Here is a 25,693-nt window from a genome sequence, read left to right as displayed (position 1 = left end):
GAAAAGAATTCCCAAATGGAAAATGCAAATTGGGAAGGTTTTCAAAAGATCAGTACGATAAGATGTCTCAAACTGGAAAAAGCTCGAGAAATGGATACAAGTGAATATAACAACACATGAGAAAATGAAATAAGTTCTGCTGAGGAAACAACACCCAAAAGTACAGAAAATAAAAGGAATAAAGAGTGTACCATGGTGGAATGACGAATGTAGTAAAGTGGTAAAAGCAAGGAATAAAGCATTTAAACTTCTCAAAAAATCCCATTCTCAAGATACACTGATAGATTATAAAAGATCACAGGCAGTTGTCAGGAAAACAATCAGGAAACAAAAATGAACAGCTTCAACTCTGGGATGTTTGTGAGTTTCCTCACATGAACTGCTCGCTTCAGGTCCTTCCACAACATTTCGATTAGATTAAGGTCAGGACTTGGACTTGGCCATTCCAAAACATTAACTTAATTCTTCTTTAACCATTCTTTGGTAGAACGACTTGTATGCTTAGGGTTGTTATCGTGCTGCATGACCCACCTTCTCTTGAGATTCAGTTCATGGACAGATGTCCTGACATTTTCCTTTAGAATTGATGGTGGACTTATGAACATTAACATTAGCCAATGTGAGGGAGGCCTTCAGTTGCTTAGAAGTTACCCTGGGGTCCTTTGTGACCTCGCCAACTATTACATGCCTTGCTCTTGGAGTGATCTTTGTTGGTCAGCCACTCCTGGGGAGGGTAACAATGCTCTTGAATTTCCTCCATTTGTACACAATCTGTCTGACTGTGGATTGGTGGAGTCCAACCTCTTTAGAGATGGCTTTGTAACCTTTTCCAGCCTGATGAGCATCAACAACGCTTTTTCTGAGGCCCTCAGAAATCTCCTTCATTTGTGCCATGATACACTTAATCATAAGTTTTCTGATTACACAGTAACTCTGGATGGCCTTTCTGTTTCTTCACGTGCAGCAGTAAAAGACCTCGGAGTGATTATTGACCCCAGTCTTTCATTTGAAACTCACATTGATAACATTACCCGGATAGCTTTCTTTCATCTCAGAAACATTGCTAAGATAAGAAATTTAATGTCACTACATGACGCAGGAAAAACTAGTTCATGCTTTCGGTTGGATTATTGTAATGCCTTACTGTCTGGATGTTCCAATAAGTGCATAAACAAGCTCCAGTTAGTTCAAAATGCAGCAGCAAGAGTCCTTACTAGAACTAAAAAATAAGACCACATCACCCCTGTCTTACCCACACTGCATTGGCTCCCAATCAAATTTCGTATTGATTATAAAATACTACTATTGACCTTTAAAGCACTAAATGGTCTCGCACCACAGTACCTGAGTGAACTTCTGCTCCTCTATGACCCACTTAGATCAAAAGGTGCAAGCTATCTGCTGGTACCTCGTATAGTGAAGGCTACATCAGGGGGCAGAGCCTTTTCTTACAAAGCCCCACAGTTACGGAACAGCCTTCCAAGTAATGTTTGGGAATCAGACACAGTCTCAGCGTTTAAATCTAGGCTGAAAACATATCTGTTTAGTCAAGCCTTTTGTTAATGGTGTTTATGAGGTAAAGGTGTAGATCTGGAGGGTCCTCAGACATAGTGTTTTGGTATACTGGGATGTATGGATGCTGTCAGTTCCCACTCGCTTGCTCACTCGAGTTTGTTGATGGTGTAGTGGCTGGCTGCTTTATGTCCTGGGGCTCCCTCATGGCTGTGTTACCTTCTGGCTCTCCCCTTTTAGTTATGCTGTCATAGTTAGTTGCCGGAGTCCCTGCTTGAACTCAGTACAATATGTATACTGTTCCTACTTATTCAGGTGACATTGGGCATACCTAACAACCTGTGTTTTCTCTCCCTCCCCCCCCCCAAATCTGTCCCTCTGAGTTACATAGAGTCAACAGGAACTCTTTTGGTGGAGAGGGTGGAGACCTCGACTGGCTCTCATAGCCTGCAGGGAATCGTCCATCAGACATTCTGTCGCATGTCCCAGACCTGGTGAAATGTAACTGAATTGTCTTGGCCAGCCCTAAGGGTCCCATCTGCATCCCATCATTGGTGAGGAGTTTGCTCCCATCACCCAATCAAGCATCCAGCCAGAGCAGGTCATGATATTTTTTAACCATATTAACATGCCATTGTTGTGTATTATGCCTGATGTCAAGACTCTCGTCTCTGCGAGCCTACCACACAGACTTAATACTTGTGTCATTTTTAGGGCATACCTACCAACCTGTGTTTTCTCTCCCCCCCCCCCCAAATCTGTCCCTCTGAGTTACATGTTACAGTTACTATGAAACTTCCACATCATTGCATTCTGTTTTTATTTACAATTTATACTTTGTCCCAACTTTTTTGGAATCGGGGTTGTACAAGCTCAGGCTTTGAGGATCTGCAGTGGGTCTTTTAAAACATACCCAGTGTCTTCAATGCAGTTGGAAATGGGGGAAATGCCATTCAGGATTAGAAGGCTACAATTGATGATGGCATATTGGGTCAATCTTCAGGGGCATGACGACAACCATCCTGCTAAAAATATAACAAAAGATTGTTGGGAACATCATGAATCTAATTTCCTAAGTTTTGGATGGATAAGTGATACTAAAGTAGAGAGTATTGGTCTACATCAGCTACAGTACTGCCCAACAGTTCCATTATCACCAGTCCCACCATGGTTATTCCCATTATCAGTTGTAGATTTAAATATTCAATCAGGAAATAAGAAAGACATCAAAGGATATATCAGTGAGGGAAATTGTACAAAATTATTTGGATTTTTATTTTTCTAAATATACATGTATATTTACAGATGATTCTAAAGACCCCCCCCCCCCCAAAAAAAAAGGATGTGCTGAATCAGCAGTTTATATCCCAAAGAAAGGAGTAAGTATTAAGAAAAGAGTGACCAACAATGTGACGGTGTATACAACAGAATTGGTGGCATTATTATTGGCCCTGGAATGGGTTGAAGAAAATGCAGTAAACAAAAAAACAGTCATAATCTCAGATCTTTATAAATTTGTGTAAAATAGATTCCAAGGGATTTACAACTAGTTTTCTTTAGGTACCTGCACATGTTGGCGTGGGAGGGAAATGAACAGGTTGGTAAGCTGGCGAAGCAATCACTAAATAATGCAGAAATACAACCCCGATTCCAAAAAAGTTGGGACAAAATACAAATTGTAAATAAAGCTGCCCATGCCACACGCATTAATGCAACCCCATACCATCAGAGATGCAGGCTTCTGAACTGAGCGCTGATAACAACTTGGGTCGTCCTTCTCCTCTTTAGTCCGAATGACACGGCGTCCCTGATTTCCATAAAGAACTTCAAATTTTGATTCGTCTGACCACAGAACAGTTTTCCACTTTGCCACAGTCCAACAGTCCATTTTAAATGAGCCTTGGCCCAGAGAAGACATCTGTGCTTCTGGATCATGTTTGGATACGGCTTCTTCTTTGAACTATAGAGTTTTAGCTGGCAACGGCGGATGGCACGGTGAATTGTGTTCACAAATAATGTTCTCTGGAAATAGCCCATTTTGTGATTTCCAATACAGAAGCATGCCTGTATGTGATGCAGTGCCGTCTAAGGGCCCGAAGATCATGGGCACCCAGTATGGTTTTCTGGCCTTGACCCTTATGCACAGAGATTCTTCCAGATTCTCTGAATCTTTTGATGATATTATGCACTGCAGATGATATGTTCAAACTCTTTGCAATTTTACACTGTCGAACTCCTTTCTGATATTGCTCCACTATTTGTCGGCGCAGAATTAGGGGGATTGGTGATCCTCTTCCCATCTTTACTTCTGAGAGCTGCTGCCACTCCAGGATGCTCTTTTTATACCCAGTCATGTTAATGACCTATTGCCAATTGACCTAATGAGTTGCAATTTGGTCCTCCAGCTGTTCCTTTTTTTTGTACCTTTAACTTTTCCAGCCTCTTATTGCCCCTGTCCCAACTTTTTTGAGATGTGTTGCTGTCATGAAATTTCAAATGAGCCAATATTTGGCATGAAATTTCAAAATGTCTCACTTTCGACATTTGATATGTTGTCTATGTTCTATTGCAGGGCTTTTCAAAGTGTGGGGCGTGCCTCTCCTAGGGGGCACCAGATTTCTTCGGGGGGGTGCAACGTGAGGAAAAATAAACCAGAATAATGGGCCTTTTCCACTACCCTTTTTCAGCTCACTTCAGCTCACTTCAGCCCAACACGGCTCGCATTTCGACTACCTCAGGGCAGCATGACTGAGCTCACTTCAGCCTTACTCAGCACCCAAAACTCGCACAGTTTTGGAGTGGGGCTGAAGTGAGCCCAACCGAGCCGAGTGGGGCTAGGGGCGTGAGGAGACACTCCCCTGTGCACTGATTGGTGAGGAGGAGTGTCTTCACATGCCCACACATGCCCCGTGAGCACGCTGGGATCTGTAAACACCGTAAACCCGGAAGAAGAAGAATTACGACAAAGAAGAAGAAGAAGAAGATCAGAAAACTAGATGTTTATTGTTTACTATCCGGGTCGTGAGACTACCGCTTAAAAGGTCACTGATGTCACTGTTCGTGCCGCCTAACGACATCACATGACATCCACCCACTTTCGCTAACTCCACCCAATGTGTCCACCCACTTCCAGCCAGCACGGTTCAGCGCGGTTGTAATCGAAATGCAACCCCAACAGCCCCACTCAGCTCGACTCAGCCCAACTCAGCACTGCACGGCTCAGCCCAACTCAGCCGCGTTGGTAGTGGAAAAGCCCCATAAGTTACTATTGTGGACATTTAGCAAACTTTAGCTAGCCTTTGCCAGAGACAAAATGGATCGATTTTTAGTACCTAAAGCTACAGTGAGTGAGGAGACCGTGTCTGGGCCAAGCAAAAAAAGAAGGAAGTATGACCATGATTATTTAAAGTTTGGATTTTCATGGGCTGGATCTGAAGATGCTCCACTGCTACAGTGTGTTGTCTGCCAAGAGGTGCTAGCTAACGATGCTATGAGATGTTTAAAACGTGTAAAACAAAATGTTTTTTAAAAAAAAAAGCACAGATGTTTAAAATGTGTAAAAAAAAAGAGATTCTCAAAAAGCTCATATGTTTTAAATGTGTAAAAGAAAAAAATGTGTACAACAACCATTTTTTTTTTAAATACGAATGGAACATTAAGTATAGCAACAACAAAAATTGTAAGGGGGGCGCTGTTGTTTATTTGCTCTCTGAGGGGGGGGCTGACTCTCCCACACTTTGAAAACCCCTGTTCTATTGTGAATACAATATCAGTTTTTGAGATTTGTAAATTATTGCATTCCGTTTTTATTTACAATTTGTACTTTGTCCCAACTTTTTTGGAATCGGGGTTGTAGAATTGCAAATCCCAATTAGTAAGGCAGAGGCTAAGATTTACATCAACTCGTATGCAAAATCAGTCTGGCAGGAGTACTGGGATGGCAGTGAAACAGGAAGAAAAACATTGAAAAACAGGTGAATACTGGAAGGAGAGGGGCAGGAGTCAGAGAGAAAAGACATCATGATCACCCATTTAAGAATTGGACATACAGGACTCAACTATTCTCTTAACAATATAGGTAAACACCCAACCGGAAATTGTGAATACTGTAGCCATCCGGAATCAGTAGAGCATGTCATACTTCACTGTAAGAAATATGAACATGAGAGAAATGAGCTTTCTAAATCTCTCAGAATGGTTAATCATCACAATTTCACTTTACCTGGTTTATTAGGGAGAGCATCAAGTCAGATGTATTGTTACATTTTCAAATTTCTGAAAGATTCAGAATTGGCTAAAAGAATATAAAGGGTTTGTTGTTGTTGTTTGTTTGTTTTCCCTCCCTGATATCTCCTGTTCCACACTCCAGCCCAGTCGGTGGCGGCATTGCACCTTTAAGTTGGTTTGCCAACTGCCATAAACCCTTAAGAAGAAGAAATATACGCAGCGTTGTCTTTTGATGTCAATGAGTGGGAGATGGGAAACTGATTTCATGCCGAAGGGAGAGAGCAGAGGGTGGCAGGTAATTCGGAAGAAATTTTAATGCAACTGTTGGATGGTGGAAAAGGTGGTTTTGGCATAATCTGGATTGTGACTGAATCAGAATGGCTAGTAGCAGTGGAGGACTTTCTGAAGAGGAAGATATGGACCTTGAATGGACAAGAGCAGTAAAAAAATAGGAAAGGAGGAGGAAGGAAGGAAAGGAAAAATAACAGTGACAACACCAGGCAAACAAGCACTTGAAGAGGATGAGGAAATAAGTGAAGCATGGAAAAAATAATGAAGGAAGACTTTAAGATTATTCTTAAGTTTAAAGCAGGAGATGAGGTATCGTCTGTAAGTCCAATTGCTTTGACAAATGTACTGAGAAAAGCAACTGGGGATATAGAGATGGCTAAGGTGTTAAGAGATGGCAGTTTGCTGGTGAAGTGCAAAAATGCTGAACATAGAAATAGTGTTTAAACTACAAACAGTATGTAAGAAAGAAATAGCAAAAAGAAGAATGATTGGTGAGAAAAACAGAGTTAGGGGAGTGATATCAGGAATCCCCCTAGGAGAAAATCTGGATGAACTGAAAGAAATGCTTAAAGGAGGAACAATAACAGGAATTAGATGACTACAAGCAATTAGGGATGGGGAAAGAGTAGATATTCCATCTGTGTAACTGGAGTTCAAAAACGAAGTTCTTCCAGGAAAGGTGATGGTTGGATATATGAGCTTCAGTGTAACAGCATATGTTCCTACTCCCCTTAGATGCTACAACCCCGATTCCAAAAAAGTTGGGACAAAGTACAAATTGTAAATAAAAACGGAATGCAATGATGTGGAAGTTTCAAAATTTGATATTTTATTCAGAATAGAACATAGATGACATATTAAATGTTTAAACTGAGAAAATGTATATTTTAAAGAGAAAAATTAGGTGATTTTAAATTTCATGACAACAACACATCTCAAAAAAGTTGGGACAAGGCCATGTTTACCACTGTGAGACATCCCCTTTTTGCTTTACAACAGTCTGTAAATGTCTGGGGACTGAGGAGACAAGTTGCTCAAGTTTAGGGATAGGAATGTTCACCCATTCTTGTTTAATGTAGGATTCTAGTTGCTCAACTGTCTTTGGTCTTTTTTGTCGTATCTTCCGTTTTATGATGCACCAAATGTTTTCTATGGGTGAAAGATCTGGACTGCAGGCTGGCCAGTTCAGTACCCAGACCCTTCTTCTACACAGCCATGATGCTGTAATTGATGCAGTATGTGGTTTGGCATTGTCATGTTGGAAAATGCAAGGTCTTCCCTGAAAGAGACGTCGTCTGGATGGGAGCATATGTTGCTCTAGAACCTGGATATACCTTTCAGCATTGATGGTGTCTTTCCAGATGTGTAAGCTGCCCATGCCACACGCACTAATGCAACCCCATACCATCACAGATGCAGGCTTCTGAACTGAGCGCTGATAACAACTTGGGTCGTCCTTCTCCTCTTTAGTCCGAATGACATGGCGTCCCTGATTTCCATCAAGAACTTCAAATTTTGATTCGTCTGACCACAGAACAGTTTTCCACTTTGCCACAGTCCATTTTAAATGAGCCTTGGCCCAGAGAAGATGTCTGCGCTTCTGGATCATGTTTGGATACGGCTTCTTCTTTGAACTATAGAGTTTTAGCTGGCAATGGCGGATGGCACGGTGAATTGTGTTCACAGATAATGTTCTCTGGAAATATTCCTGAGCCCATTTTGTGATTTCCAATACAGAAGCATGCCTGTATGTGATGCAGTGCCATCTAAGGGCCCAAAGATCACGGGCACCCAGTATGGTTTTCCAGCCTTGACCCTTACGCACAGAGATTCTTCCAGATTCTCTGAATCTTTTGATGATATTATGCACTGTAGATGATGATATGTTCAAACTCTTTGCAATTTTACACTGTCGAACTCCTTTCTGATATTGCTCCACTATTTGTCGGTGCAGAATTAGGGGGATTGGTGATCCTCTTCCCAGCTTTACTTCTGAGAGCCGCTGCCACTCCAAGTTGCTCTTTTTATACCCAGTCATGTTAATGACCTATTGCCAGTTGACCTAATGAGTTGCAATTTGGTCCTCCAGCTGTTCCTTTTTTGTACCTTTAACTTTTCCAGCCTCTTATTGCCCCTGTCCCAACTTTTTTGAGATGTGTTGCTGTCATGAAATTTCAAATGAGCCAATATTTGGCATGAAATTTCAAAACGTCTCACTTTCGACATTTGATATGTTGTCTATGTTCTATTGTGAATACAATATCAGTTTTTGAGATTTGTAAAGTATTGCATTCCGTTTTTATTTACAATTTGTACTTTGTCCCAACTTTTTTGGAATCGGAGTTGTACAAGTGTCAGAGGTATGGCCATATTGCTAGTGTGTGCAAGGGAAAGCAGAGATGTGGAAGATGTGAAGGGGAGAATGCATATGGAGAATGTGGGAGGAATAGTGAAGTAAAATGTAACTGTGGAGGAAATCACACAGCGGCATATGGAGGATGACAGGAAACAGGCAGTTGAGGTTCAACAAGTAAGAACAAAATGGAGAGTAACTTATGCAGAGGCAGTGAAGATTGTGAATATAGGGGGAAAAGTGAAAGTATAATCCAAAATAAACAGGCAAGCAAAGACAGAGGCTTGTCAGATAACTACCAAACAGGAATTACAATGGACAGATTGGTTCTGTTATCAATTGCTCAGAACAAGCAAAGACTAAAACTGAAAAAATTCTAAATTATAGTGAGGGCAGCAGCAAAGTTCCTGAACACAAAAGACTTATCTTGGGGAAAAAATACGTGCAGATCTTAGTCAAGGAGAAGGGACAGCAGAGGGAAATCATCAAATCATACCACAATGCTTATTCTTCAGTGGAATGCTAGAAGTCTGATAGCAAATGGGCAAGAGTGTAAAGGTTACATCAATTCATTAAAAACAATTCCAGATGTTATACGCATACAGGAAACATGGCTCAAACCAGGTCTAGACTTTAATATTAAAGGATATCATAGCATATGCAAAGATAGGGTCAATGAAAATGGTGGAGGATGTGCAACATTTATCAGGCAAGGAATGAAATACAGACAGCTAATGACAGTACAAGATTTAGAAATAGTAGTGATTGAAGTATGGACTAGAGAACGAAGTATGAAAATTATAAACTTCTCTAACCCATGTAAACAGTTAGAGAAAGGAAAATTTGAATCAATTTTGGAGCATTGGAGAGGGAAGGTAGTCTGCTGTGGAGACTTCAATGCACACAGCACAATATGGGGTAACCAAGAAGAACCAAATGGAGACATGATAAGAAAAAAATGGATGAAAAGGAATTAGTGTGTTTTAAATGATGGTTCATGCACAAAGGTAAATGTGGTGAGAGGTACAGAATCAGCAATCACACTGGTTTCACAATCGCTGGCTGGAAAAAGTAGATGGAAGGCACTGAAAGGAAGTACTCTAGGAAGTGATCACTATCCAATATTAGTAAATATAGGAATAGAATATGATATAAAATGGGATGAAAGAGAAGGAAGATGGAAATTTGAGGAAGCAGACTGGAGTAAGTTCAAAGGATTATGCGAGGAGAAATTTAATGTTATGAATATAAATCAATCAGTTAATGACTTGAATTTTGAAATCAGTGGAAATTATAATAGTCAAGTTTTAATTTATATAGCGCTTTTAGCTTTACAGAACTTGAATGACTTAAAACATGAGCTAATTTTATCCCTAATCTATCCCCAATGAGCAAGCCTGTGGCGACGGCGGCAAGGAAAAACTCCCTCAGACAACATGAGGAAGAAACCTTGAGAGGAACCAGACTCAAAAGGGAACCCATCCTCATTTGGGCAACAACAGACAGCATGACTATAATATTAACAGTTTTAACATGAAGTCAGTTTCACTGATGTTATAAACTCTTCATTGATGGAAACTTGAGTGAAAAACTGTTCATGACAACTGCAGTCCCAAAGTTAGCAAGTCAACTCTAGTCCTCAGCCATAAAAGCATTGCTGTAAGTGTCCAGAGCGTCCTCCAAGTGTGACTTTCAACTGTCCACATGGGGCCGTCCTTGACAGGAGCAATGCGATGAGACTCCAACCAGACACAGGGAACCGGGATGGATAAGGCAGGTTCGAGGAGCAGAAGAGGTCAGCATCTTGATCCCAGGACTGACATGTGGCGGCACGGTGGTGTAGTGGTTAGCGCTGTCGCCTCACAGCAAGAAGGTCCTGGGTTCGAACCCAGCAGCCGGCAAGGGCCTTTCTGTGCGGAGTTTGCATGTTCTCCCCGTGTCTGCATGGGTTTCCTCTGGGTGCTCCGGTTTCTCCCCACAGGTCAAAGACATGCAGTTAGGTTAATATGGGACGGCCTTGGGCTGAGGTGCCCTTGAGCAAGGCACCTGATTTCCGACTGCTCCCCGGGCGCTGTTAGCATGGCTGCCCACTGCTCTGGGTATGTGTGTGTGCTCATTGCTCATGTGTGTGCATGCATGTGTGTGTTCACTGCTTCAGATGGGTTAAATGCAGAGAGGAAATTTCACAAGTGTGTGATGAATAAAGTTGTGCTTTCTTCTTCTTCTGTAACTCAGAGGGACAGATGGGGGGGAGAAAACACAGGTTGTTAGTTATGCCCAATGTCATCTGAATAAGTAGGAACAGTATACATATTGTACTGAGTACAAGCAGGGACTCCGGCAACTAACTATGACAGCATAACTAAAAGGGGAGAGCCAGAAGGTAACACAGGCATGAGGGAGCCCCAGGACATAAAGCAGCCAGCCACTACACTGTCAACAAACTCGAGTGAGCAAGCAAGTGGGGGACTGACAGCATCCATATATCCCAGTTTATCAAAACACTATGTCTGAGGACCCTCCTACGGAAGCGTATTAGGGCCACTTGGAGAAAATATTTTTTTCTAAATTCCGAGATTAAAAGTCGGAAATTTCAAGAAAAAACTCGAAATTCCGAGATTAAAAGTCGAAATTTTCGAGATTAAAAGTCGAAATTTTCGAGAAAAAAAGTCGAAATTATGACATACAAAGAATGCATGCTCTAACTGCTGCCATGGCAATGAATGGCCACCGGAAAGGGAAGTCATGGAAAGTGGCTGCCAACCGGCCTGGCCCTGAACATGTGAACTTGGCGACGTTGACTCTGAATGCAAGACACAAGGGATGCAGTTGAAAGGTAAGATTATCATTCTGTTCTGTTTGATGTTACATTGCATTGCAGATATGGTTAAGGGTATGCAATATCAATTAGGATCAGAAGTGACACTTACTACCATGCAGGCTGCATGCTACAACCACAAGGAGTACTGCTAGTTTAGAAACCTGGACATGACACTACTCTTAGTAGCCAATCATATCTGAGTGCTAAACGTTTGTGCGTACAGTGAAACGACACAATTGGTGTCCGTTTAATGACTGCAGAAACTCATTTCATCTAGCTAGTATTGCTAATATTATGCTAACGCCACTACAGTGGGCCTGAGCCTCGTCTGTAGAGCAGAAGGGTTTCCAAGTCACCTCTAATATTTCAATCTAAAGACATCAAACATAATTTGCCTCGGCAGGCTAGATGAATAATTCCACTTGTACCTACCTGTCACGAGTCCAGGAGTTAAATTCCTATTAAATGTTTTCTGGTGAGATTAGCCCACTGAATTGTTTTCGTTTTGGATTAATTGGCTATGAAAGTAGTTTAATCAAGGAAAATAACGTTAGCCTAAATTTGGGCTCAGCATGGGATGACTTTTGATGTTATCAGGGAAGCCTATGGGGATAAGATGGAACAGGCATATCTGTCCATACAATGTGATAGTAAAATATTGTGATTTCTACAGAAAGTATCATATGTGAACGTTCTGTTATGACTTTTCTCAGTTTAACGCACTGATTTTCATATTTTCCTGTATGAAGTAGTGTTATCACACATGAAAATTAAATACATGATGTCAGAAGCACTTTGCAAATATTATCTGGTGCTACTCAAATTCTTCAGTGTTATAATTTAATACACTTGATCTGAGAATTTGTTACACATGGCATTACACAATAGTGCCTCGGCCTAAAAAAATGTCCCATCCCTAGCCCAGGGCCCCTACTACTGGGTCCTGGATAATGAATCCCACTTTGCCTCCCACTTCAACACCCCTGCTCCTGGTTTGTTTGTATTGTGCCCACCCCCTCTCCCACCCAAATGAAACCATTTCAACCACTCCATCTTAAATAATCAGGATACTGTTACTGAAACCTCTAATACAGAATTTATATACTGAATATTATGTCTGATCTCTAGGAAGAAGTTGATGGGGTTGTATCGACTTGGAATGACCACAGAGTCCGTCAAGTCCACAACTCTTGTTCACCTCATGGACGTCCCTCCATATTGCATGCAGTCCCTCAGCTGCACGGAGGCAGAGACTATTTGCAGAATGTGGACCTGGAGAAAGTTGAAGTCTGCCTTGAAGAGTGTATGTTCAAAGACTTTCCATGTGATGAGGATGTGTTTCACATTTGTGTGGACCTAATGTCAGAGCATAATCTGTCATTAACAAATGTGTTTGAAACAGTTAACCTGTATCTCACACTCAGACAGCTGATAAACAATGATCTTGGGTGTAAATCATTAATTTTATTGGACGCGGTCTTGTCACCTGTTGTAAGATGAGATAGTACTGTATTCAAGCATCCCGTAACATCCCCAACAAGATACACATGATGTCAAGGTTGCCATGGTCGTGGACACCTCAACAGGCACAGGCCATTTCAGAGATGTCTTTGTTTTTTCCTTTGCCCATTTTATTCACAATGTGAAATAGTGCAGTTTAACTGATTGCCAATTAAAATGTTTTTTTTTTACTTGTAATACCTGCTTTAAAAGATGTAGCTTCTTATTTTCACATCAAATGTATTAGCAGTCAAGTTATTTTGTTCTACCATTCAACATTTGCAAATATGAATAAAAATGCAAAATCATAAGTTTTAACTGAATTATTTATTCAGATATTTAAAAGATCACAATACAAAGAATGTAAAACTTTATAATTTCATTGGAACTGTAATGCCACCTTAAAATCTTTACAGAAGGAAGCCTTCAAAAGTAAGATGTTTTTTTTTTTTGTAAACAGCAACTGTATGGAGTAAAACAGTGGTTGCCATGAGAAATGTAAACAAGTAGTCATACATTGGTAATTCCGACTAAAATCCATGACATCTCATCTGAAATTATTTATAAAGATAACTGGAATTTTCTGCTGATAATAACTCTTCCCAGGCAGACAAAACAACAACAGTAGGCCTAATCCATTATTAGAAGGCATTTTGTTGTCCTTAAAGCACACAACAGGTATTCACAATTCTCTGCAGCATACCCCTTAAAGTTCATGCCACTTAAAGTGCGTAAAGTAAACTCAAAAACAAAATGCAAAAAAAAAAGTGGTCAACAAGGCGGTAACACTAACATCTAGTGAATGCTGCTGAAAGTCAGTTAACTCACAGTCAAAATCATCAAGCTTCCCGTCTGCATTTCTTCCACCTGGAAAAAACAACTGCACAGCTTTATCAATCAAGTCTGATTTTTTACTTTCCTTTTGAACACTCATTTTTCTGGTTCCACCTCCTTTTTTGGTTCATACCTGCACCAATTCCCCTTTCCTAAAATGCAACCATCCCAATTCAATTTTTCTCTCATTCTTCTGAGCATTTCTTGCTGTGGTTTGACACTCACTCTCAGACACACGATCAGCTTTTTTCCCTGCAATCTTTGCTTTAAGCCGCTCAAAGACCTTTGACTTGTGACTTCTGGGTTCTTTTTCCTTCCGTCTGCAGTATCCAAAAACAGCCAGTCGGTCACCATAGGAAGGCAGATATTCCCTTAGCTGGTCATCTGTCATTAGGTTTATGATGCTGGAATCAATCTACAATAAATATATACATTATGAATTCTCAGATCAAGTGCATTAAATTATAACACTGAAGAATTTGAGTAGCACCAGATAATATTTGCAAAGTGCTTCTGACATCATGTATTTAATTTTCATGTGTGATAACACTACTTCATACAGGAAAATATGAAAATCAGTGCGTTAAACTGAGAAAAGCCATAACAGAACATTCACATATGATACTTTCTGTAGAAATCACAATATTTTACTATCACATTGTATGGACAGATATGCCTGTTCCATCTTATCCCCACAGGTTTCCCTGATAACATCAAAAGTCATCCCATGCTGAGCCCAAATTTAGGCTAACGTTATCTTCCTTGATTAAACTACTTTCATAGCCAATTAATCCAAAACGAAAACAATTCAGTGGGCTAATCTCACCAGAAAACGTTTAATAGGAATTTAACTCCTGGACTCGTGACACTTCAGGTAGGTACAAGTGGAATTATTCATCTAGCCTGCCGAGGCAAATTATATGTTTGATGTCTCTAGACTGAAATATTAGAGGTGACTTGGAAACCCTTCTGCTCTACAGACGAGGCTTAGGCCTACTGTAGTGGTGTTAGCATAATATTAGCAACACTAGCTAGATGAAATGGGTTTCTGCAGTCATTATACAGACACCAAGTGTGTCGTTTCATTGTACGCACAAACGTTTAGCACTCAGACATGATAGTACTAAGGGTAGTGTCATGTCCAGGTTTCTAAACTAGCAGTACGCCTTGTGGTTGTAGCATGCAGCCTGCATGGTAGTAAGTGTCACTTCTGATCCTAATTGATATTACGTATCCTTAACCATATCCGCAATGCAATGTAACATCAAACAGAACAGAATGATAATCTTACCTTTCAACTGCATCCCTTGTGTCTTGCATTCAGAGTCAACGTCGCCAAGTTCACATGTTCAGGGCCAGGCCAGTTGGCAGCCACTTTCCACGACTTCCCTTTCCGGTGGCCATTCGTTGACATGGCAGCAGTTAGAGCATGCATTCTTTGTATGTCATAATTTCGACTTTTTTTCTCAAAAATTTCGACTTTTAATCTTGAAAATTTCGACTTTTTTCTCGAAGATTTCGACTTTTAATCTCGAAAATTTCGACTTTTTTATCTCAAAAATTTCGACTTTTTTCTCGAAAACTTTGACTTTTTTCTCGAAAATTTCGACTTTTTTTCTCGAAAATTCCGACTTTTAATCTCGGAATTTCGAGTTTTTTCTTGAAATTTCTGACTTTTAATCTCGGAATTTAGAAAAAAGTATTTTCTCCAAGTGGCCCTAATATGCTTCCGTACCCTCCAGATCTACAGCTTTACCTCATAAACACCATTAACAAAAGGCTTGACGAAAAATATGTTTTTAGCCTAGACTTAAATGCTGAGACTGTGTCTGATTCCTGAACATTACTTGGAAGGCTGTTCCATAACTGTGGGGCTTTGTAAGAAAAGGCTCTGCCCCCTGATGTAGCCTTCACTATGATGTACCAGCAGACAGCCTGCACCTTTTGATCCAAGTAGGTGTGGTGGGCCATAAAGGACCAGAAGTTCACTCAGGTACTGCAGTGCAAGACCATTCAGTGCTTTGAAGGTCCATAGTCTCATCTCATTATCTCTAGCCACTTTATCCTGTTCTACAGGGTCGCAGGCAAGCTGGAGCCTATCCTACCTGACTACGAGCGAAAGGCGGGGTACACCCTGGACAAGTCATCAGGTCATCACAGGGCTGACACATAGACACAGACAACCATTCACACTCACATTCACACCTACGGTCAATTTAGAGTCACCAGTTAACCTAACCTGCATGTCTTTGGACTGTGGGGGAAACCAGAAGCATCTTTTCAGGAAGTCCAGGGTCCTCCGAGCTCCCGGGTGGGCGGTGAGAGGGGAAGAGTGACCCCACTGGAGAACCTTGGCCTGGGCTTGATGTGGGACGTACAAGAGGCCCGGTGGCCCCGTCCCAGGACCAGGGTCCTGGCGTTGGGCTTGTCGGATGGCCTCCTCAATACCCCAGCGGACGGAGCCACAATCCGGGACACAGGGATAATAGGCCCGACTTCACTCTCCCTGTTAGTGGCAGAGAACAGCCTGGACAGTGCGTCAGGTTTGGTGTTCTTGGAGCCGGGGCCGTACGAGAGGGTGAAATCAAACCGACTGAAAACAGGGCCCACCTAGCCTGTCATGGGTTCAGTCTCTTGGCTTGCTGGAGGTACTCCAGGTTCTTGTGGTCAGTCCAAACCAGGAATGGATGTTGCACTCCCTCCAGCCAGTGCCTCCACTCCTCAAGGGCCAATTTGACCGCTAGCAGTTCTCGATCCCCCACATCGTACCGGGACTCCGCAGGGCTCAGGCGGTGGGAGAAGTAAGCACAGGGGTGCAGCTTTCCTTCCGAACATTGAGAGAGCACCGCGCCGACACCACTGTCCGAGGCGTCCACCTCCACGATGAATGGTTGGGAGGTGTCCAGGAGGACCAGAATGGGTGCCATGCAGAAGCAGTCCTTGAGGTTTTTGAATGCCTTTTCTGCCTGAGGAGACCAGACATAAGATCCACCTGTCCCTTTGGTGAGGTCTGACATGGGTGCTGCTACAGAACTAAAGTTCCTGATAAACTTGCGGTAGAAGTTAGCAAATCCTAAGAACCACTGAACCTCTTTGACGGACTTGGGAGTGGGCCAGTCCCAGACGGCCAGGGTCTTGGCTGGTTCCATTTGGAGTTGGCCTGTCCATACAATAAAACCCAGAAAGGAGACCTCGGGAACATGAAATTCGCATTTCTGAGCCTTGGCGAACAGATTGTTCTGTAGCAGCCTCTGGAGAACCTGGCGGAAATGGTGGCGGTGCTCCTGCACGGTCTTGGAAAAGATACGGATGTTGTCGAGGTAGACAAAAACGTACAGGTTAATCATATCCCTCAAGACGTCGTTGATTAGGGCCTGAAAAACAGCTGATGCGTTGGTGAGTCCGAAGGGCATCACCTGGTATTTGTAGTGCCCAGACGGGGTGTTAAAGGCAGTCTTCCACTCGTCTCCCTGTCGGATACGGATGAGGTGGTATGCGTTCCGTAGGTCCAACTTGGTGAAGACGGTGGTGCCTTGGAGCAGGTCGAAAGCTGTGGACATCAGTGGAAGGGGATATCGGTTGCGCACAGTGATCTTGTTCAGGCCCCTGTAGTCAATACATGGTCGGAGCCCCCCATCCTTCTTGCCGACAAAGAAGAAGCCGGCACCAGCAGGTGAGGTGGAGGGTCGAATGAACCCAGAGATCAGGGCGTCTTTGAGGTATTCCTCCATGGCCTTGCATTCTGGCTGAGAGAGGGAAAACAGTCTGCCACGAGGAGGGGTAGTCCCAGGGAGCAAGTCGATGGCACAGTCGTAGACACGGTGCGGAGGAAGAACGGTGGCCCTGCTCTTGCTGAAGACCTCCTTGAGATCCCAGTACTCTGTGGGAACTTGAGATAACTTGGTGAGATCAGGGGGCTCGGCAGGAGACACAGGAGAGCTAGAGAGCAGACAAGAGGCATGGCATGCAGGGCCCCATTCCACAACCTGGCTTGTTACCCAGTCTATGCGAGGGTTGTGGCGAATAAGCCAAGGAAGGTCTAGAATAACTGGGAACTCAGGTGAAGGAATCAGGTGCAGGGATATTTCTTCCTTGTGACCTTGAGACTGGAGGAAGACTGGAGAAGTAACTTGGGTGACTCTTCCATCACCTAACGCTTGGCCATCAAGGGCAGACACAGACAGTAGGACTTCAAGAGGTGCAGTCGGGACATTGATACTTTGGGCGAAGTGAATATCCATAAAGTTCCCAGCTGCCCCTGAGTCTAACAAAGCTTGACAAGAGTGGACAGACTCACCCCAGGAGATGGAGACCGGGATGTAGATTCCTTGGCCAGGGAGTCTGGGAGAGAGGGTAGACCCCGTCACAACCCTCCCTCGGCTGGACGGGGCGGTCCTTTTCCCGAGAGTTCGAGACATGATGCTCGGAAGTGACCAGGCTTGCCACAGTAGATGCAGCACTTGTCCCTCCTTCTGCGCTCCCTCTCAGATGTGGAGAGGTGAGTACAACCCACTTGCATGGGTTCTGGACAATCACTGGAGGAGGTAGACAGGCTCCAGGTAGAGGTAGGGAGGCTGGGGAGGCTCAGGACTTGGCGGTGTTCTCTCATCCTGTTGTCCAGACGAGTAGAATGTGAGATGAGAGTTTCGAGGTCACTTGGGCATCCAATAGAGGCCAGGCCATCCTTGATGGGGTCAGACAGACCATGGTGGAAGGCTGACACCAGGGCAGTCTCATTCCATCCACTTACTGCTGCGAGCATCCAGAACAAGATGGCGTAATCTGTGACGCTTCCTCCTTGCTGGATGGACATGAGCTTTCTGGCTGTGTCGGTACTGATGTCCGCCTGGTCAAAGACCCGAAGCATCTCTTCAGTAAATAGTTCAAAATCAGAGCACTTGGGTCCCCGTCTCTGCCAGATAGCTGTTGCCCAAGCTCGTGCCTTACCAGCTAACAAGGTTATCACAAAGGCAATCTTACGGCGATCCGTAGTGTAGGTGGTAGGCTGGAGCTCAAAGGTGAGTTGGCACTGGGTAAGGAACTCCCGGCACTCACGGTGCTTGCCGTCATACCTCTGTGGTGCAGGAAGGCTGGGTTCGCGAGGTGAAGGAGACAGTGTGGTGGGAGGCACTGGAGCAGGAACAGGAGCTGGATCAGGATGAGGAGATGCAGGCAGAGGTGTCAGCTGTGCCAGGGTTTTCCCAAATTGCTGAAGCAGTTCCTCGTGGCAAGCAAGGGCCTCACGTTGGCTGGTGAGCGTTCGTCCATGAGCATCCATGGTCGCTCCGAAGCGTGTCAAAGCTGCCATAATTCCCTGAAGGTTGGCCGGGTAGACAGTTGAAGCAGCCTCTGCTGAGTCGGTCATGACGGAGTCTTTCTGTTAGGGTTTTGCTGGGATTCAAACCTGGTTCGTTGGTGTGATAATCCAGCAAACCCCCACTAGGCCACCAGGGGGATGACTCAAGTGCAGAGGCGTGAGGCAGAAGTAGAAAAGTATCAAAAAGTTTATTTACAATATTTACAGTCCAAACAAAAATATAATCCAAAAAAACGCTCAGAAGATGAAGGGAAAAATAAAATATCCAAAAGGTCAAAGTTAAATACAAAAGCAAAAAACTAGAAAAGAAAAGGCAAAATACCAACGCTCAGAAGATCAAAAAACAGTAAACACAAAGTCCAAAAAGTCCAAAAAGAAAAACAAAGTGCAAAACCAAAGAGACAATGGCAAGGAACACAGAACAGAGATAACTGGAGCTAAACATAACAGCACAAAGGCTCTGTGACAAGAGGACTGAACTCAGGGGGTATAAATACACAAAATAAATTGGAAACAGGTGACACTAATGAAAACAGGCAATCAACACCAACACAAAACACAGGACACAGTGGCGACCTCTAGAGGCCAAAACAAACATAGACAAAACCAGGAAATAACAGCGGCCTCTAGAGGCCAAAACAGTCCCAGTCCTAACAGGAACATTGCCCAGGTAAAGATCTGAGCTTGGCATTGAGACTGATAGCCCTAACATCGTGTAACCAGTTGGGGGAGGGGGGGGGAGGGAGGGAAGAGAAACCTAACTGTTAAATTAGTTCTGTAGCCTGTTGGGAGAAAAAAGAAAAAGAACCTACCTGTTCTTGCCGTCATACCTCTGTGGTGCAGGAAGGCTGGGTTCGCAGAATGAGTAACCTGTTGAGAAGGGGGAAAAAATAAGTGTTACAACATTTAGAATTTTTTTTTTCATTGAGCATTATTTTCATTTAATTCCTAATCATAGTCTTTATTTAATTAATTAATTCATTTTATCCCAGAGGTCTGGTCCCACTTCAGTATTGGTTCTGTGAGGAAAAAGTGATTTCATTCATTCATAGTGGTGTAGCTGAATTGCTGTTGGTGAAAACAACTCATGTCCCACCTCCTTGGCACAGGTTAGTGAGATGCGTTGTGAGATGTACTGTACACAGAGCGATAGGAGAGCAGAAACACAGGAGTTGGAGTGAAAAAACTCATTAAAACACTTGATATTGTGCATACTGTTAAAAAAAAGAGGAAGGAACTGTTCGAGCTCATACGTGAGTGTCCAGTGAACCAAGGAGAAGCGACCCTGGGAACCTTACCTGTGTTTATTCTTTTCTTTTCTCGGTGAGTACTGTGAAGCAGAAGTAGTTAGCCCCACGAGTTAGCATAACCTCGTGGTGTGTTAGCCTCTGAGCTGGAGTATAAACTCAGTGTTGTGTTAATTTTATTGTGATAGAAGAGAAAAGCGTGTGTTTAAAAAAAAAAGAGTATGTGTGCATGTTATTTACATTGTGTAAATAACGTGCACACATACTTCCTTATGTGCTCCACACGGACGCCAGCACAACAGGATTAGGAGCTGCTTTATATCAAGAGCAGGATGGGAACCTGCGTGTGATCGCTTATGCTAGTAGAGGACTTTCCTGCAGTGAGGCAAGATACCCAGTGCACAAACTTGAATTCTTCACACTTAAATGGGCAATCACAGAGAAGTTTCATGACTATCTGTATGGAAACTCCTTTACTGTTATCACAGATAACAATCCCTTGACATACCTACTTACTGTACCACAGCTAAGCTTGATGCCACAAACTATCGTTGGTTAGCTGCACTCTCAACATTCACTTTCAATATCAAGTATCGAGCTGGTAAGCAGAACATGGATGCAAAATGGTCTGTCAAGGAGACACCATGGTGCCCTGGAAAATAATGCTACATCGTAGGAAGAGAGCCAAAGGATTGACCAGTTCACCTCCCAGCTATTAACATCCATAAACAAGTTTGAACTGGTGACCCCAGAGATTGTCACAGCTACCTGTCAAAGACATACTGTGAGACAGGTTCAAGAGCTCTCACCTTTCTATGGCTATGTTGAATCCCTTGCCATTCAAGCAGATGCAATCCCTGCTGTCTTTATAGAAAGTGAGTCACAAAATGGGGCCTTAACAGTACCTAAATATAGTGAGTCTGACCTCAGGAAATTTCAAAGGGAAGATCCTGTCCTTGACAAAGTTATCAAGCTAGTGGAATCCAACAATTTACCTGCAGACCACACAGCAGACTCTCCTGAAGAACGGTCGATCCTGAGAGAATGGAAGAGGCTTCAGTTGAAGTCAGGCATTTTGTACCAGACACAGGAGTGTGAAGGACAAACACTCTTTCAGCTAGTACTCCCAGATGTCCTAAGGCCCATTGCACTCAATCTCCACAATGATATGGGGCATTTAGGTATTGAGCTCACTCTTGAACTCACCAGATCACAATTCTACTGGCCGAAGATGGCTGCAGATGTACAGAAGAAAGTGAAAACATGTGAGCGATGTGTTCGGAGAAAGACCCAACCAAACAAGGCTGCCCCACTAGTTAATATCCAAACCACTAGACCAGTGGAGTTGGTCTGTATGGATTTTCTTTCATTAGAGCCAGACAGCCACAACACTAAGGACGTTCTCGTCATTACTGACCACTTCACTAAATATGCCGTAGCCATCCCCACCAAAGAGCTAGTACCGTCACAAAAACCTTATGGGAACATTTCTTGGTCCATTATGGGTTCCCTGAATGCCTGCACAGTGATCAGGGTAGAGATTTTGAGTCTTAGACCATCAAAGAGTTATGTGCATTAGCAGGTATTCGTAAGGTGAGAACAAGTCCTTACCATCCCGGGGAAACCCTATGGAGAGGTATAACTGAACACTCCTCAGCATGTTAGACACCCTAAGAGACAAAGAGAAGACTCAGTGCCGAGACCATGTCAGACCTCTCGCTCATGCTTACAGTTGCACGAGGAATGACGTTACTGGGTTCTCCCCACATGAGTTAATGTTTGGGAGACAACCAAGGCTACCTTTAGACTTAGCCTTTGGTTTGCCAGTCAAAGAAAAAGAGCCCAGTTCACATTCTCAGTATGTAAGGAACCTGAGCTCTCACCTGGAAGAAAGTTATCAGGTTGCCATTGGAAACTCTTGCAAGGCCGCAGAAAAAAAAAAAACAAGAGGCGATTTGATAGAGTTGTCAGAGAGTCTACATTGGCTGTTGGGGATCAAGTCCTTGTCTGTAACCTTTGTCTCCGCAAAAAACATAAGCTGGCAGATCGTTGGGAGTTCAGTCTATGTGGTTACCAAGCAGATGGGAGACTTACCTGTCTACTCTGTGAAACCGGAAAAGAAGGAAGGACCACCACGGACGCTACATGGAGACCTTTTACTTCCTTGTGGATTTCTTCCTGAAACTGAGAGAGAGGAGCAAAACATGAAGAGCAGTCAAAAGAGACCTCGAACAAGGCAGCAAAGTGCCATTCAGCAAGATGAAGAGCCCTTTGCTACAGATAATGACACATATGAATGCTGGTATGCAACTGTTACCTTACCGAACATTCAAGACAGGAGGTTTGTCAAGGTGTATGATATGCCAAGACACAGTCTTGCACCAGCCCCAAGTAACCATGGTCAAGACCCTGCAAAACCTCACCCCTATCATGTCAGTATGGCTGGGGAGGAAGGAGAAATTGAATATTCCAAGACCCTAACACCTGAGGATACAGGAAACTCACTTGAAAGGGAAACAGAAAACTTACCTGGAACGGAGACTCAAAACTTGCCTGAGAAGGAAAATCAAGATTTACCTGAAGTGGAAGCTCATAACTTACCTGGAGACCTACCTGACACTAGTTCAGAACCTGTGGAAGAAAGTCCTATGGAACCAAAAGCTAAAGACCATACAGAAGGAGAGATACCAACTCTAAAAAAGACAGAGGGACAAACAGAAACAGACACTCATGTTAGAAGGTCACTCAGACAACGTGAGCCAGCATGTAGGTTCCATTACCCCGAGTTGGGTAATCCCCTAGTTTCTGTTATTACTTCCTTGTTTCAAGGTTTGAGTACCGCCCTCACAAATTCTCTCAATGATAGTAGAGATTGGTTAACAAACATTCCCTTTGAAGTAACAGAAACTGTAGTTACCCAACAGCCCTTTGAGCATGCAGCTGGACTTGCATACATTTAAGGGGGGAGAGTGTAACCCATTGGGGGAAAGAAAAGGGAAGAGAAACCTAACTGTTAAATTAGTTCTGTAGCATGTTGAGAGAAAAAAAGAAAAGAACCTACCTATTGCTGAATGAGTAACCTGTTGAGAAGGGGGAAAAAAGTGTTACAACATTTAGAAATATTTTTTTCTTTCATTAAGCATTATCTCATCTCATCTCATTATCTCTAGCCGCTTTATCCTTCTACAGGGTCGCAGGCAAGCTGGAGCCTATCCCAGCTGACTACGGGCGAAAGGCGGGGTACACCCTGGACAAGTCGCCAGGTCATCACAGGGCTGACACATAGACACAGACAACCATTCACACTCACATTCACACCTACGGTCAATTTAGAGTCACCAGTTAACCTAACATGCATGTCTTTGGACTGTGGGGGAAACCGGAGCACCCGGAGGAAACCCACGCGGACACGGGGAGAACATGCAAACTCCACACAGAAAGGCCCTCGCCGGACCCGGGGTTCGAACCCAGGACCTTCTTGCTGTGAGGCGACAGCGCTAACCACTACACCACCGTGCCGCCCCCATTAAGCATTATTTTCATTTAATTCCTAATCATAGTCTTCATTTAATTCTGCATTTAATTTATTAATTCATTTTATCCCAGAGGTCTGGTCCCACTTCAATAGTGGTTCTGTGAGGAAAAAGTGTTAGGACTGGGACTGTTTTGGCCTCTAGAGGCCACTGTTATTTCCTTTTCTGGTCATGTTTGTTTTGGGCCTCTAGAGGTCACCACTGTGTTCTGTGTTTTGTTTTTGTCTTATTGCCTGTTTCCTGCCCTGCCCTGTCCTTAATTAGTTTGTGTATTTATACCCCTGAGTTCAGTCCTTTTGTCACGGAGTCTTTGTGCTGTTATGTTTAGCTCCAGTTACCTCTGTTCCATGTTCCTTGCCTTTGTCTTTGTCTTTTTGGTTTTGCACTTTGCTTTGCTTTTTGGACTTTTTGGACTTTGTATTTACTGTTTTTTGGATCTTCTGAGCGTTGGTATTTTGCCTTTTCTTTTCTAGTTTTTTTGGCTTTTGTATTTGACTTTGAACTTTTGCATATTTTATTTTTCCCTTCATCTTCTGAGCGTTTTTTGGATTATATTTTTTTGGGGACTGTAAATATTGTAAATAAACTTTTTGATACTTTTCTACTTCCGCCTCATGCCTCTGCACTTGATTCATTCCCCTGGTGGCCTAGTGGGGGTTTGCTGGATTATCACACCAGCGAACCAGGTTTGAATCCCAGCAAAACCCTAACAGAAAGACTCCGTCATGACCGACTCAGCAGAGGCTTCTTCATCTGTCTACCCGGCCAACCTTCAGGGAATGATGGCTGCGTTAACACACCTCGGATCCACCATGGACACTCATGGACGGACTCTCGCAAGCCAACGTGAGACCCTTGCTCACCACGAGGTACTGCTTCAGCAGATTGGGAGAACCCTGGCACAGCTGACTTCTCTGCCCCCATCTCTTCTGCCTGATTCTGCTCCTGGTCCACCATCCGCTCCTGCTCCAGTGCCTCCTGCCATGCTGCCTTCTTCACCTCGCGAACCCAGCCTTCCTGCATCACAGAGGTATGACGGCAAGCACAGTGAGTGTTGAGAGTTCCTTACCCAGTGTCAACTCACCTTTGAGCTTCAGCCTACCACCTACACTATAGATCGCCGCAAGATTGCCTTTGTGATAACCTTGTTAGCTGGTAAGGCGCGAGCCTGGGCTACTGCTATCTGGCAGAGACAAGGACCTGAGTGATCTGATTTCCAGCTGTTTACTGAGGAGATGCTGCATGTCTTCAATCAAGCAGACATCAGTAAAGATGCAGCCCGAAAGCCCATGTCCATCCGGCAAGGGGGAAGCGTCGCAGACTACGCCATCTCGTTCTGGACGCTCGCAGCAGTAAGTGGATGGAACGAGACTGCCCTGGTGTCAGCCTTCCACCATGGTCTGTCTGACCCCATCAAAGACGGTCTGGCTTCTATCAGATGCCCAAGTGACCTCGAAACACTGATCTCACATTCTACTCATCTGGACAACAGGATGAGAGAACGCTGCCAAGTCCTGAGCCTCCCCAGCCTCCCTGCCTCTACCTGGAGCCCATCTACCTCCTCCAGTGACTGTCCAGAACCCATGCAAGTGGGTCGTACTCGCCTCTCCGCATCTGAGAGGGAGCGCAGAAGGAGGGACAAGTGCTGCATCTACTGTGGCAAGCCTGGTCACTTCTGAGCATCATGTCCCGAACTCTCGGGAAAAGGACTGCCCCGTCCAGCCGAGGGAAGGTTGTGACGGGGCCTACCCTCTCTCCCGGACTCCCTGGCCAAGAAATCTACATCCCGGTCTCCATCTCCTGGGGTGAGTCCGTCCACTCTTGTCAAGCTTTGTTAGACTCAGGGGCAGCTGGAAACTTTATGGATATCCACTTCGCCCAAAGCATCAATGTCCCGACTGCGCCTCTTGAAGTCCCACTGTCTGTGTCTGCCCTCGATGGCCAAGCGTTAGGTGATGGAAGAGTCACCCAAGTTACTTCTCCAGTCTTTCTCCAGTCTCAAGGTCACAAAGAAGAAATATCCCTGCACCATATTTATTCACCAGAGGCCCAGTTATT

Source organism: Neoarius graeffei, chromosome 27, assembly GCF_027579695.1.
Source record: "Neoarius graeffei isolate fNeoGra1 chromosome 27, fNeoGra1.pri, whole genome shotgun sequence".
NCBI classification, from domain to species: domain Eukaryota; kingdom Metazoa; phylum Chordata; class Actinopteri; order Siluriformes; family Ariidae; genus Neoarius; species Neoarius graeffei.
Note: the sequence above shows the minus strand (reverse complement) of the source record.